Raw genomic sequence first — 14,849 nt, 5'->3', positions numbered from 1 at the left:
AATGGGCGAGTTTCTGGGTGCTTGATGTCCTCTGCCAGCATTCAAAAGTTGTTTTGTGGAATTTACTCAGGGTTCAAATGTTCTTTTGATGAATTTGTGGGGGAGAAAGTGGTCTCCCTGTTCTATTCCTCTACCATCTTAGGACCGCCTCCGAATTGATGCTTTTGAACTGTGGTGTTGGAGAACACTCTTGAGAGTCCCTTGGACTGCAAGGAGATCCAATCAGTCCATCATAAAGGAAATCAGTCCTGGGTGTTCATTGGAAGGAATGATGTTGAAGCTGAAACTCCAATACTTTGGCCACCTGATGTGAAGAGCTGACTCATTGAAAAGACCCTGATGCTGGGAAAGATTGAGGGCAGGAGAAGGGGACAACAGAGGATGAGATGGTTGGATGGCATCACTGACTCAATGGACATGGGTTTGGGTGGACTCCAGGAGTTGGTGATGGACAGGGAGGCCTGGCATGCTGTGGTTCATGGAGTCGCAAAGAGTCAGACACGACTGAGAGACTGAACTGATGTGAACTATATATGACATCACATCCATTGTATATGACATCACATCGACTATACATGGGACAATCACAGCCACCGCATCTGTGCCATCACGTCCACAATATCGAGGACATCACACCCAATCTATGTATAACATCACATGCAGCATGTGTATGATATCATATGCAGTATTCATGACATCACATCTGCTGTTTATGACATCAAACTACTGTATGCATGACATCACACCCACTGTATTTATGACAAAACTTCCACTATATGACAGCACAATTCAGTTCAGTCGCTCAGTCATCTCCGACTCTTTGCGACCCCATGAATCGCAGCACACCAGGCCTCCCTGTCCATCACCATCTCCCGGAGTTCACTCAGACTCACCTCCATCGAATCCATGATGCCATCCAGCCATCTCATCCTCTGTCGTCCCCTTCTCCTCCTGCCCACAATCCCTCCCAGCATCAGAGTCTCTTCCAATGAGTCAACTCTTCTCAGGAGGTGGCCAAAGTTCTGGAGCTTCAGCTTTAGCATCATTCCTTCCAAAGAAATCCCAGGGCTGATCTCCTTCAGAATGGACTGGTTGGATCTCCTTGCAGTCCAAGGGGCTCTCAAGAGTCTTCTCCAACACCACACTTCAAAAGCATCAATTCTTCGGCGCTCAGCCTTCTTCATAGTCCAACTCTTACATCCACACATGACCACAGGAGAAACCATAGCCTTGACTAGACGGACCTTAGTCGGCAAAGTAATGTCTTGACTATACTATCTTGAATATACTATCTAGGTTGGTCATAACTTTTCTTCCAAGGAGTAAGCGTCTTTTAATTTCATGGCTGCAGTCACCATCTGCAGTGATTTTGGAGCCCAAAAATATAAAGTCTGACATTGTTTCCACTGTTTCCCCATCTATTTCCCATGAAGTGATGGGACCAGATGCCATGATCTTTGTTTTCTGAATGTTGAGCTTTAAGCCAACTTTTTCACTCTCCTCTTTCACTTTCATCAAAAGGCTTTTTAGCTCCTCTTCACTCTCTGCCATAAGGGTGGTGTCATCTGCATATCTGAGATAATTGATATTTCTCCTGGCAATCTTGATTCCAGCTTGTGCTTCTTCCAGCCCAGCATTTCTCATGATGTACTCTGCATAGAAGTTAAATAAGCAGGGTGACAATATACAGCCTTGTGTACTCCTTTTCCTATTTGGAACCAGTCTGTTGTTCCATGTCCATTTCTAACTGTTGCTTCCTGACCTGCATACAGATTTCTCAAGAGGCAGGTCAGGTGGTCTGGTATTCCCATCTCTTCCAGAATTTTCCACAGTTTATTGTGATCTACACAGTCAAAGGCTTTGGCAGAGTCAATAAAGCAGAAATAGATGTTTTTCTGGGACTCTCTTGCTTTTTCCATGATCCAGCGGATGTTGGCAATTTGATCTCTGGTTCCTCTGCCTTTTCTTAAACCAGCTTGGACATCAGGGAGTTCACGGTTCATGTATTGCTGAAGTCTGGCTTGGAGAATTTTGAGCATTACTTTACTAGCATGTGAGATGAGTGCAATTGTGCGGTAGTTTGAGCATTCTTTGGCATTGCCTTTCTTTGGAATTGGAATGAAAACTGACCTTTTCCAGTCCTGTGGCCACTGCTGAGTTTTCCAAATTTGCTGGCATATTGAGTGCAGCACTTTCACAGCATCATCTTTCAGGATTTGAAATAGTTCCACTGGAATTCCATCACCTCCACTAGCTTTGTTCATAGTGATGCTTTCCAAGGCCCACTTGACTTCACATTCCATGATGTCTGGCTCTAGATTAGTGATCACATCGGCTTGATTATCTGGGTCATGAAGATATGTTCCAGTTTGTACAGTTCTTCCGTGAATCCTTGCCACCTCTTCTTAATATCTTCTGCTTCTGTTAGGTCCATACCATTTCTGTCCTTTATCGAGCCCATCTTTGCATGAAATGTTCCCTTGGTATCTCTAATTTTCTTGAAGAGATCTCTAGTCTTTCCCATTCTGTTGTTTCCCTCTATTTCTTTGCATTGATCGCTGAAGAAGGCTTTCTTATCTCTTCTTGCTATTTTTTGGAACTCTGCATTCAAATGCTTATATCTTTCCTTTTCTCCTTTGCTTTTCACCTCTCTTCTTTTCACAGCTATTTGTAAGGTCTCCCCAGACAGCCAGTTTGCTTTTTTGCATTTCTTTTCCATGGCGATGGTCTTGATCCCTGTCACCTGTACAATGTCACGAACCTCATTCCATAGTTCATCAGGCACTCTGTCTATCAGATCTAGGCCCTTAAATCTATTTCTCACTTCCACTGTATAATCATAAGGGATTTGATTTAAGTCATACCTGATAACTCCAGAAAGAATGAAGGGATGGAGCCAAAGCAAAAACAATACCCAGTTGTGGATGTGACTGGTGATAGAAGCAAGAACTGATGCTGTAAAGAGCAATATTGCATAGGAACCTGGAATGTCAGGTCCATGAATCAAGGCAAATTGGAAGTGGTCAAACAATAGCTGGCAAGTGTGAGCATCGACATGCTAGGATTCAGTGAACTAAAATGGACTGGAATGGGTGAATTTAACTCAGATGACCATTATATCTACTACTGCGGGCAGGAATCCCTCAGAAGAAATGGAGTACCCATCATGGTCAACAAAAGAGTCTGAAATGCAGTACTTGGATGCAATCTCAAAAACGACAGAATGATCTCTGTTTGTCTCCAAGGCAAACCATTCAATATCACAGTGATCCAAGTCTATGCCCCAACCAGTAACACTGAAGAAACTGAAGTTGAATGGTTTTATGAAGACCTACAAGATCTTTTAGAAGTAACACCCAAAAAAGATGTCCTTTTCATTATAGGGGACTGGAATGCAAAAGTAGGAAGTCAAGAAACACCTGGAGCAACAGGCAAATTTGGCCTTGGAATGCGGAATGAAGCAGGGCAAAGACTAATACAGTTTTGCCAAGAAAACACACTGGTCATAGCAAACACCCTCTTCCAACAACACAAGAGAAGACTCTACACATGGACATCACCAGATCGTCAACACCAAAATCAGATTGATTATTTTCTTTGCAGCCAAAGATGGAGAAGCTCTATACAGTCAACAAAAACAAGACCAGGAGCTGACTGTGGCTCAGATCATGAACTCCTTATTGCCAAATTCAGACTCAAATGACATCACACCCACTATATGTATGACATCATATGCAGTATATATGACATCACATCCACTCTTTGTGACATCATACCACTCTCTTTATGACATCATCACATCCACTGTAATCATATCACTCCACTATATGTGACATCACATCCACTGTATATGACATCACATCTACTATACATGTGATATCAGAGCCACTGTATCTGTGTAATCACACCTGCTGTATTGATGACATCACACCCACTCTATGTATGACATTACACTCTGTGGCCATTATATCATATGTACTATATAGGACATCACATCCAGTTTGTATGCCATCAAACTACAGTATTTATAATTTCATATCCACTGTCCCTTATTTCTGACATCACATCCACTGTATCTATGTCATCACACCCACTGTATCAATGATATCACACCAACTGGATGTATCAAATCATACCCACTATATGTATGACATCAAACGCACTATACATGACATCACCTCCACTCTTTATGACATCAAACCACTGTATATATGACATCACACCCAGTGTATTCATCACATCACACCCACTATATCTATATCACACCCACTGTATCTGTGTCATCACACCCACTATATTGATGACATCACACCTAGTATGGAAGACTTCACACTTGGCTTATGTATGACATCATATGCAGTATACATGACATCACATCCACACTTTATGACATCAAACCACAGTATTTATGACATAACATCCACTATATTCATGACATCACACACACTGCATATGGCATCACATTCCCTGTATATGACATCACATCCACTATACCTGTGACACCACAGCCACTGTATCTATACCATAACCACTGTTTATGATATCATATATTCTATATATGACATCACACAAAGTATGTATGACAACACAACCACTAAATCTGACACAACACCCACTATATCTGACATCACATCCCCTGAATCTGTGTCATCACAGCCATGGTATTGATGACATCACACGTACTATTTTTATGTCATCATATTCACTATATAAGACATGACACACACTGTGATTATGACAAAATACCAATATATTTAACATCACACCCACTATATCTGACATCGCATCCATAGTATCTGCGTCATCACACCCACTCTGTCGATGACATCACACATACTGGATGTATGACAGCACACCCACTATATGCATGACATCATATGTGCTCTTTATGACACCACACCTCTGTGACATCAATCCACTGTATTCATGACATCAGACCCATTATATATGACATGACACCCATTATATATGACATCACATTCATTATACATGACATCACACCCACTATATAGGGCATCACATACACCATACATGTGACATCACAGCTACTATATCTGTGACATCCATTTACTGTATCTGTGTCATCACACCCAACGTATCAATGATATTACACCCATTGTATGTATGAGATCACACCCACTATTTGTATGACATATGCAGTGTATATGGCATCACATCCACTCTTAATGATGTCACACCACTGTATTTATGACATCATATCCACAGTATACAAGATATCACTCCAACCATATATGACATCACATCCATTGTCTATGACATCACATCCACTATATGTGTCATCACACCCACTGTGTTGATGACATCACACTCAATCTATGCATGACATCACACCCACTATATGTATGACATCATATGCACTGTACATGGCATCACATCCATTCTTTATGACATCACACCAATGTATTTATGACACCACACCCATTATATATGATATCACATCCATTGTATATGACATCACATCCACTATACATGTGATAGCACATCCACTGTATCTGTGTAATCACACCCACTGTATTGATGATATCACACCCACTATATGTATGACATCACACCCATTATATATATGACATAATATGCACTATATATGACATCACATCCACTCTGTATGACATCACACCACTATGTTTATGACATCACATGCACTGTATTCATGACATCCCACCCATTATATATGACATCACATCCACTATACACATGGCATCACATCCATTGTATTTGTGTCATCACACCCACTGCATTGATGACATCACACCCACTCTATGTATGATAACATGCACACTATATGTATGATTTCATATGCACTATATATGACATCATATCCACTCTTTATGATATCACACCACTGTATTTATGACATTACATCCACTGTATTCATGACATCATACCCACTGTGTTCATGACATCACATTGTTATACATGTGACATCACAGCCACTATATCTATGACATCACACCCACTATGTTTATGAATCATATCCACTATGTATGACATCACACACAGTGTGTTCATTACAACACAACTACTATATCTGAAATTACACCCACTATAGGTGACATCACATCCACTATATATGTGCCATCACACCTTCTTTATTGATGATATCTTACCCACTGTATCACTTCACATCCACTATATGTATGACATCATACACACTATATATGAAATCACATCCACTCTTTATGACATCACATCGCTGTATTTATGACATCACATCCACTGTATTCATGATATCACACCCACTATATAGGACATCACATACACAATTCACGTGACATCACAGCCACTGTAGCTGTCATCACACCCACTGTATTGGTGACATCACACCCAGTACGTAAGACATCACACTTGACATGCATGACATCATATGCAGTATACACCACATCACCTCCACACTTTATGACATCAAACCACAGTATTTATGACATAACATCCACTCTATTCATAACATGAAACCCACTGTATATGACATCACATCCACTCTATATGACATCACATATACTATACATGTGACATCACACCCTCTGTATTATGACATCACACCCACTATGTTTTTGACATCATATACACTATATATTACATCACACACACCATGTGTATGACAACACAACCACTATATCTGACATCACACCCACTATATCTGACATCACATGTACTGTACCTGTGTCATCACACCCACTGTATGTGTGACATCACACTCACCAAACAAATGATATCTTATACTCTATATATGACATCACATCCACTATTTCTGACACCTAATAACTATATTTATGACATCACATCCACTGTCTGTATGAAATCATATGCACTATATATGACATGTAGACTCTATGTCATCACATCACTGTATTTATGACATCACACCCACTGTGTATGATGACATCACATCTTCTATACATTTGACGGCAGGCGGCTGTGAGCCAGCGCACTAGGCACGGCCGAGAGGAGCTACCCCATGTCCGAAGAGTGCCAGGCTGCCACGGCACAGGAACGGCCGAGAGGAGCTACCCTGTGTCCGAGGTCAGTGGCGGCTGGGAGGAGACACCCCGCGTCCGAGGTCAGGGGCAGCCGGGAGAAGCCACCTCACTCCCAAGGCCAGGGGCAGTGACCCTGAGGAGCCACCCCGAGCCCGAGGCCAGGGGCAGCAGCTGGGAGGAGCCACCCACACCCGAGGCCAGGGCCGGCGGCCGGGAGGCGCAACCCAAGGAGCGGTGGCTGCGCAGGCACAGGAGGGCCTAGAGGAGCTATCCCACGTTGAAGGTCAGGAACAGCATCAGTAAGGAGATACCCCTCATCCAAGGTAAGGAGCAGCAGCTGTGCTTTGCTGGAGCAGCCGTGAAGAGATACCCCACGCCCAGGGTAAGAGAAACCCAAGTAAGATGGTAGGTGTTGAAAGAGGGTATCAGAGGGTAGACACACTGAAACCATACTCACAGAAAACTAGTCAATCTAATCACGCTAGGACTGCTGGATCATGGAAAAAGCAAGAAAGTTCCAGAAAAACATCTATTTCTGCTTTATTGACTATGCCAAAGCCTTTGACTGTCTGCATCACAATAAACTGTGGAAAATTCTGAAAGAGATGGGAATACCAGACCACCTGACCTGCCTCTTGAGAAACCTATATGCAGGTCAGGAAGCAACAGTTAGAACTGGACATGGAACAACAGACTGGTTCCAAATAGGAAAAGTAGTACGTCAAGGCTGTATATTGTCACCCTGCTTATTTAACTTCTATGCAGAGTACATCATGAGAAATGCTGGGCTGGAAGAAGCACAAGCTGGAATCAAGATTGCCAGGAGAAATATCAATAACCTCTGATATGCAGATGACACCACCCTTATGGCAGAAAGTGAAGAGGAACTAAAAATCCTCTTGATGAAAGTGAAAGAGGAGAGCTAAAAAGTTGGCTTAAAGCTCAACATTCAGAAAACGAAGATCATGGCATCTGGTCCCATCACTTCATGGGAAATAGATGGAGAAACAGTGGAAACAGTGTCAGACTTTATTTTGTGGGGCTCCAAAATCACTGCAGATGGTGACTGCAGCCATGAAATTAAAAGACGCTTACTCCTTGGAAGAAAAGTTATGACCAACCTAGATAGCATATTCAAAAGCAGAGACATTACTTTGCCAACTAAGGTCTGTCTAGTCAAGGCTATGGTTTTTCCTGTGGTCATGTATGGATGTGAGAGTTGGACTGTGAAGAAGGCTGAGTGCCGAAGAATTGATGCTTTTGAAGTGTGGTGTTGGAGAAGACTCTTGAGAGTCCCTTGGACTGCAAGGAGATCCAACCAGTCCATTCGGAAGGAGATCAGCCCTGGGATTTCTTTGGAAGGAATGATGCTAAAGCTGAAGCTCCAGAACTTTGGCCACCTCATGCGAAGAGTTGACCAATTGGAAAAGATTCTGATGCTGGGAGGGATTGGGGGTAGGAGGAGAAGGGGACAACAGAGGATGAGATGGCTGGATGGCATCACTGACTCAATGGAGGTGAGTCTGAGTGAACTCTGGGAGTTGGTGATGGACAGGGAGGCCTGGCATGCTGCAATTCATGGGGTTACAGAGTCGGACACGACTGAGCGACTGAACTGAACTGAACTGATACATTTGACATCATAGCCACTGTATCTGTGTCATCACACCCACTCTATTGATAACATCACAAACAGTCTATGTATGACATCACATTGGGCATATGTAGGGCATCATATGCACTATGCATGACATCACATCCCATCTTGATGATATTAAACCACAGTACTTATCACATCACATCCACTGTATTCATGACATTACACCCACTATATCTGACATCACATCCACTGTATCTGTGTCATACCCACCGTGTCGATGATATCACACCCACTCTATGTTGACATCACATCCACTATATGTATGACATCATATGCAGTGTATATGACATCACATCCACACTTTGTGACATCACTGTATTTATGACATCACATCCACTGTATTAGTGACACCACATCCACTGCATATGACATCACAGCCACTGTATATTACATCACATCCATCATACATGTGATATCACATTCACAGTATCTGTGTCATCACATCCACGGTATCTATGATATCATTTGCACTGTGTCTATGACATCACACCCCAACGTTTAGGACATCACAGCCACTACATATGACATCACACCCACTGTATATGACATCACACACAAAACATATGATATCATAGCCACTACATATGACATCACGCCCAGTATAACTATGATATCACAGCCACTGTTTTATAACAAGACACCCACTACATCTATGACATCACACCAACTGTATGAGAAAACATCCAGACATCACATCCATTGTATATGACAGCACATCCACCATACATGTGACATCACAGCTACTGTATCTGTCGCATAACAACACTGTATGGATGCCATCACACCCACTCAGTGTATGACATCACACTTGGCTTATGTATGACATCATATGCAGTATATACAACATCACCTCTAGTCTTTATGACATTAAACCACAGTATTTATGACATCACATCCACTCTATTCATGATATCATACCCACTATATCTGACTTAACATCCACTGTATCGATGATATCACACACCCTGGATGTATTACAGCATACCTACTATATGTGACATCATATGCACTATATATGACATCGCATCCAGTCTTTATGACATCACACCACTATATGTATGACATCACATCCACTGTATTCATGACATCACACCCACTATATGTGACATCACATCCATTATACATGTACCATCAAACCCAGTAAATAGGACATCACATACACTATACATGTGACATCATATCTGTGACACTATGTCACATATATATATGTCACAGTATATATATATGTCACAGTATATATATATATATACACACACACACACATATACTGTGTATATATATATGACATCACATCCACTATACATGTGACATCACAGCCACTGTATCTATGACATCACACCCACTATGTTTATGACACCATATCCACTATATTTTTTGGGCTCCAAAAAAATGGTGACTGCAAATGGTGACTGCAGCCATGAAATTAAAAGATGCTTACTCCTTGGAAGGAAAGTTATGGCCAACCTACATAGCATATTCAAAAGGAGAGACATTACTTTGGCAACTAAGGTCCATCTAGTCAAGGCTATGGTTCTTCCAGTGGTCATGCATGGATGTGAGAGTTGGACTGTGAAGAAAGCTGAGCACCGAAGAATTGATGCTTTTGACCTGTGGTGTTGGAGAAGACACTTGAGAGTCCCTTGGACTGCAAGGAGATCCAACCAGTCCATTCTGAAGGAGATCAGTCCTGGGTGTTCTTTGGAAGGACTGATGCTAAAGCTGAAACTCCAATACTTTGGTCACCTCATGCGAAGAGCTGACTCACTGGAAAAGATTCTGATGCTGGGAGGGATTGGGGGCAGGAGGAGAAGGGGACGACAGAGGATGAGATGGCTGGATGACATCATGGACTCGATGGACATGAGTCTGAGTGAACTCCGGGAGTTGGTGATGGACAGGGAGGCCTGGCGTGCTGCGATTCATGGGGTCACAGAGTCGGACACGACTGAGCAACTGAACTGAACTGTTCCACTATATATCACTCATTATCAGAGAAATGCAAGTCAAAACCACAATGAGGTACCATTTCACACCAGTCAGAATGGCTGCTATCCAAAAGTCTACAAACAATAAATGCTGGAGAGGGTGTGGAGAAAAGGGAACCCTCTTACACTGTTGGTGGGAATGCAAACTAGTACAGACACTATGGAGAACTGTGTGGTGATTCCTTAAAAAACTGGAAATAGAACTGCCATATGACCCAGCAATCCCACTGCTGGGCATACACACTGAGGAAACCAGAATTGAAAGAGACACGTGTACCTCAATGTTCACTGCACCACTGTTTATAATAGCCAGGACATGGAAGAAACCTAGATGTCCATTGCAGACAAATGGATAAGAAAGCTGTGCTACATATACACAATGAAATATTACTCAGCCATTAAAAAGAATACGCTTGAATCAGTTTTAATGAGGTGGATAAAACTGGAGCCTATTATACAGAGTGAATTAAATCAGAAAGAGAAACAGCATTACAGTATGCAGCTGCTACTGCTCCTGAGTCACTTCAGTCATGTCCGACTCTGCACGACCCCACAGACAGCAGCCCACCAGGCTCCCCCGTCCCTGGGATACTCCAGGCAAGAACACTGGAGTGGGTTGCCATTTCTTTCTCCAGTGCATGAAGGTGAAAATGAAAGTGAAGTTGCTCAGTCGTGTCCAACTCAGTGACCCCATGGACTGCAGCCTACCAGGCTCTTCCATCCATGGGATTTTCCAGGCAAGAGTACTGGAGTGGGTCACCATTGCCTTCTCTGTTACAGTATACTAACACATATATATGGAATTTAGAAAGATGGTAACAATGACCATATATTCGAGACAGCAAAAGAGACACAGATGTATAGAACAGTCTTTTGGACTCTGGGAGAAGGTGAGGGTGGGATGATTTGAGAGAATAGCATTGAAACATGTATATTACCATATGTGAAACAGATCGCCAGTCCTGGTTTGATGCATGAGACAGGGTGCTCAGGGCTGGTCACTGGGATGACCCTGAGGGATGGGATGGGGAGGAATGTGGGAGGGGATTCAGGATGGGGAACACATGTACACCTATGGCTGATTCATGCCACTGTATGGCAAAAACCACTACAATATTGTAAAGTAGTTAGCCTCCAATTAAAATAAATTAAAAAAAAAACAAAGAAAGACTAATAAAGTACACCTTATTTGAAGTAACCACATTCAGTTAATTGATTAGAGTAAATATGTATTTTGGCAAGGTACACCATATCATCATCCCAGGCACAGCGAAACACAAGCCTCTACACAGATGAACACTCCAGATCTATTTATACAGAAATCCTGGGCAATCCTACTCACAGACTGTCCTCATGGTGTCAGTATTCCGTGCAGTGAAAAAGTAACTGTCAAGCATAACAGGAATACAATTTGACCTATTTTCCCTTCGACTCCTGGAAAGTCTCTAATTCTGATTTTTGTGTTTATTTAGCTATCATCACATTTTGGGTGCACATTTCCTCACTTTCTTTGCAGGCAACCCTGTACTCCACATGGTAAGGTCATTTGTGGATAATTCCTAAACTCCCCTGGTCATTTGAAATAAAGATGCCCTATTACTGCTCGGCTAATCCTCAAAACATCCTTCTGAGGTGGATCATGTACAGTCATCTCTATGTGGGAAGAATTCTCAGGGAAGGAGGAACACAGCCTAGAAAAGTCAAAGACTCAATGTCAGTTCAGACCCTTTCCTGCCCAAAGGAAGCCATACCAAATCCAGTGTTTCTCCCTAACTCTCAAGTTTCACAAACCTATCTTTCAAGAGCTGAAAGTCCCCCAGCAAGATCTTTTAAGGCAGACAACTAAGACTTCTTTTCTGAATTACCAAAATATCTACCTGGTGGTACCTTCTTGGTAAATTCTCCTTAATGATGAAAGATTTTTAAAAGCTAAATAAAACTCCCAAAGGTGCCCAAGGCCCTGGTGAGCAGGGACACCTGACAAGTCTGCAGACTGCTGAGTGACTTATGATCCCAGGCTGTCCCGCTTTTCTTCACCACAATACATGTCTGACCGGATCGGGCCACGGGCCATCAGATGTACTTAGAACCCAACGAGGGACACTCCTCACCAGGAAATCCTGCCGAACACACCAGCAAGAAGTCAATATTTAAGATTCTGGGTGCGTCGCCAAGAACAAAGTGCTGGCAACTGCAGAGCCCAGGAGCTAGAGCTCGCCCCAGACCTTCCAACTCTGGCATTTGTCCCTCGGCCATGGCGGCGGCCAAAGTCAGTGTTGGTGCCAAGCTTAGTTCTTGGCAATGCCCCCAGAATCTTAAATATTGACTTCCTACTGGTGTGTTCCGTAAGATTTCCAGGTGGAGGAGTGTCCCTAGTTGGGTTCTAAGCCAGTGTCAGTGCCCAAAGTTGCAACGAGGCGTCCGACAGCAGTGCACACGTCTCTCGCCTCCTGCAAACTGAAGTCCCACGCGGAGGGCTTTGGGCTCGCTGTCCGGACAGGGCTGGCCTTTAGGCACCAGACACCTGCAGCTCCCCCTCTGGGGACAGGCAAATGGCCCTTCTTCAGGTGATGCTCACGGTCCCACAGCGAGAATCCAGGCGAGCTTAGGCTAAGTCAGGTGCATCTAGGGGAGAGGGAAACCTCCGCTCCGCGGGGGGCACCCCACGATCCCGCCTTCCCGGGCCCCTCGTCTAGGCCGGCACAAGGGCTCCACTCCCGGCACCTCCCCAACTTCCAGATGCCCCCCCTCGGCCGCCCCGAGGGGTGGTCGCGGGCTCCACGCGCGCCTCCCACGCCCATTCGGGCCGCGCAGGACCCAGCCACTCACCCGGCCCCCAGCGGCACCGCGCTTCCTCCACAGGGTGAGCCCGCTCCGCAGCAACGCCGGCAGGTTCTGCAGCCGCGGCCGTCGGGGCACCAGCAGCTGCTCGCGCCCCGGCTCGCGCGCGCTGGGACTGTGGCACAGGGAGCTGTCCGCCGCCGCCACGGCCGCCAGCGCGGCCAGTGACAGGCTCTCGCACGACGGCTGCATCTTGACGGAGCCCCAGGCCATTCTCATGCCCTGACAGCGGCTGTGGCACTGGAGGCTCTTCCCTGCGCTCGCCTCCGGGCACTGTCAGCGCCTTCGCCATGCAGCAGGAGGGTGTGACAGCGGATCAGGAGCCGGGCGCCCTGCCAGCCACTGCCCATTGGCGCGCGCCTCTCCCCCGCCCAGGTGCACCCGGACCCGCCCCCGCCCCTGCCACCCCACGGCCCAGCCCCCTGGCCCCACACCACCTGGCCCTGCCACACCGCGCTCCATCCCGCCCCACCGCGCCGGGCTCCCCCGCCCGGCCCCGCCCCGCCCCGCCCTCACCACTGCACACATCTGCCTGCGACTGGGCCTATCCCCCTTCTCCCTTTAGGCTAAAAAGTCCCGCTTCACCCCCCTTTCCTGTATGCCAGGCTGGACCTGAACTTCGACCAAGTGAGATAGGAAGTGGGGAACACCACCCCGCCCAGGAGCACAAGGCGGTTTTGTTTTCTTTCCTTCACAGCCTGGACCCAAATCGTAATCACTATTCCCAAAAATGGTTTTCACCAAAAAACTTCAAAATAGGCTCTGTATTCTGCTACAAGTCAAACACCACTGAACTAGAACTGCCCCCACGCTGTCCTCTCTTTGGCACATTCATCATTAAAGTCTAAAACTTTTGTTCATTATGATAGGTGCTGGGCAAAATAGATGCAAATCTGGTGACCTGGAGATGATTCTCCGTAAACAAGTTGAAACCTGACCTTCCCTGAAAGCCTGATGTATGTGATGAATGTGCTTGGTAAAGTGTAAAGGCCTACCGTGGTGTGAATCATTGTTCACACCATTCCAGGAGGTAGGAATAGTGGAGCCCTGGCAGTGAGACTCTTCCAACAGGGCCTTAACGTCCAGATGGCTGTGAACCTTCACTGTCCAGATCAATCTGTCTTCAGCAAGGGGCAACCAGTGATTTTACTCTTTATCAGTAGGATGCAGGGCCCCTATCTTTGCCTAAGACCTGCAAGAACTGAATAAGCTTACTCACAATAGAAAAAAATAAAGTTGACAACCAAGGATTACAGGGGATCAGGGCCCTTTGTTGGTTTACCACTGTACTCTTAGCCCTCATATGGCAGATGTTTGGCAAATATACATGGAAATATGGCCGTGCAAGGAAAAAAGAAGAATGAT

Source organism: Capricornis sumatraensis, chromosome X (genome assembly GCF_032405125.1).
Source record: "Capricornis sumatraensis isolate serow.1 chromosome X, serow.2, whole genome shotgun sequence".
Taxonomy (NCBI): Eukaryota; Metazoa; Chordata; class Mammalia; order Artiodactyla; family Bovidae; genus Capricornis; species Capricornis sumatraensis.
This window is presented reverse-complemented; position numbering follows the sequence as displayed.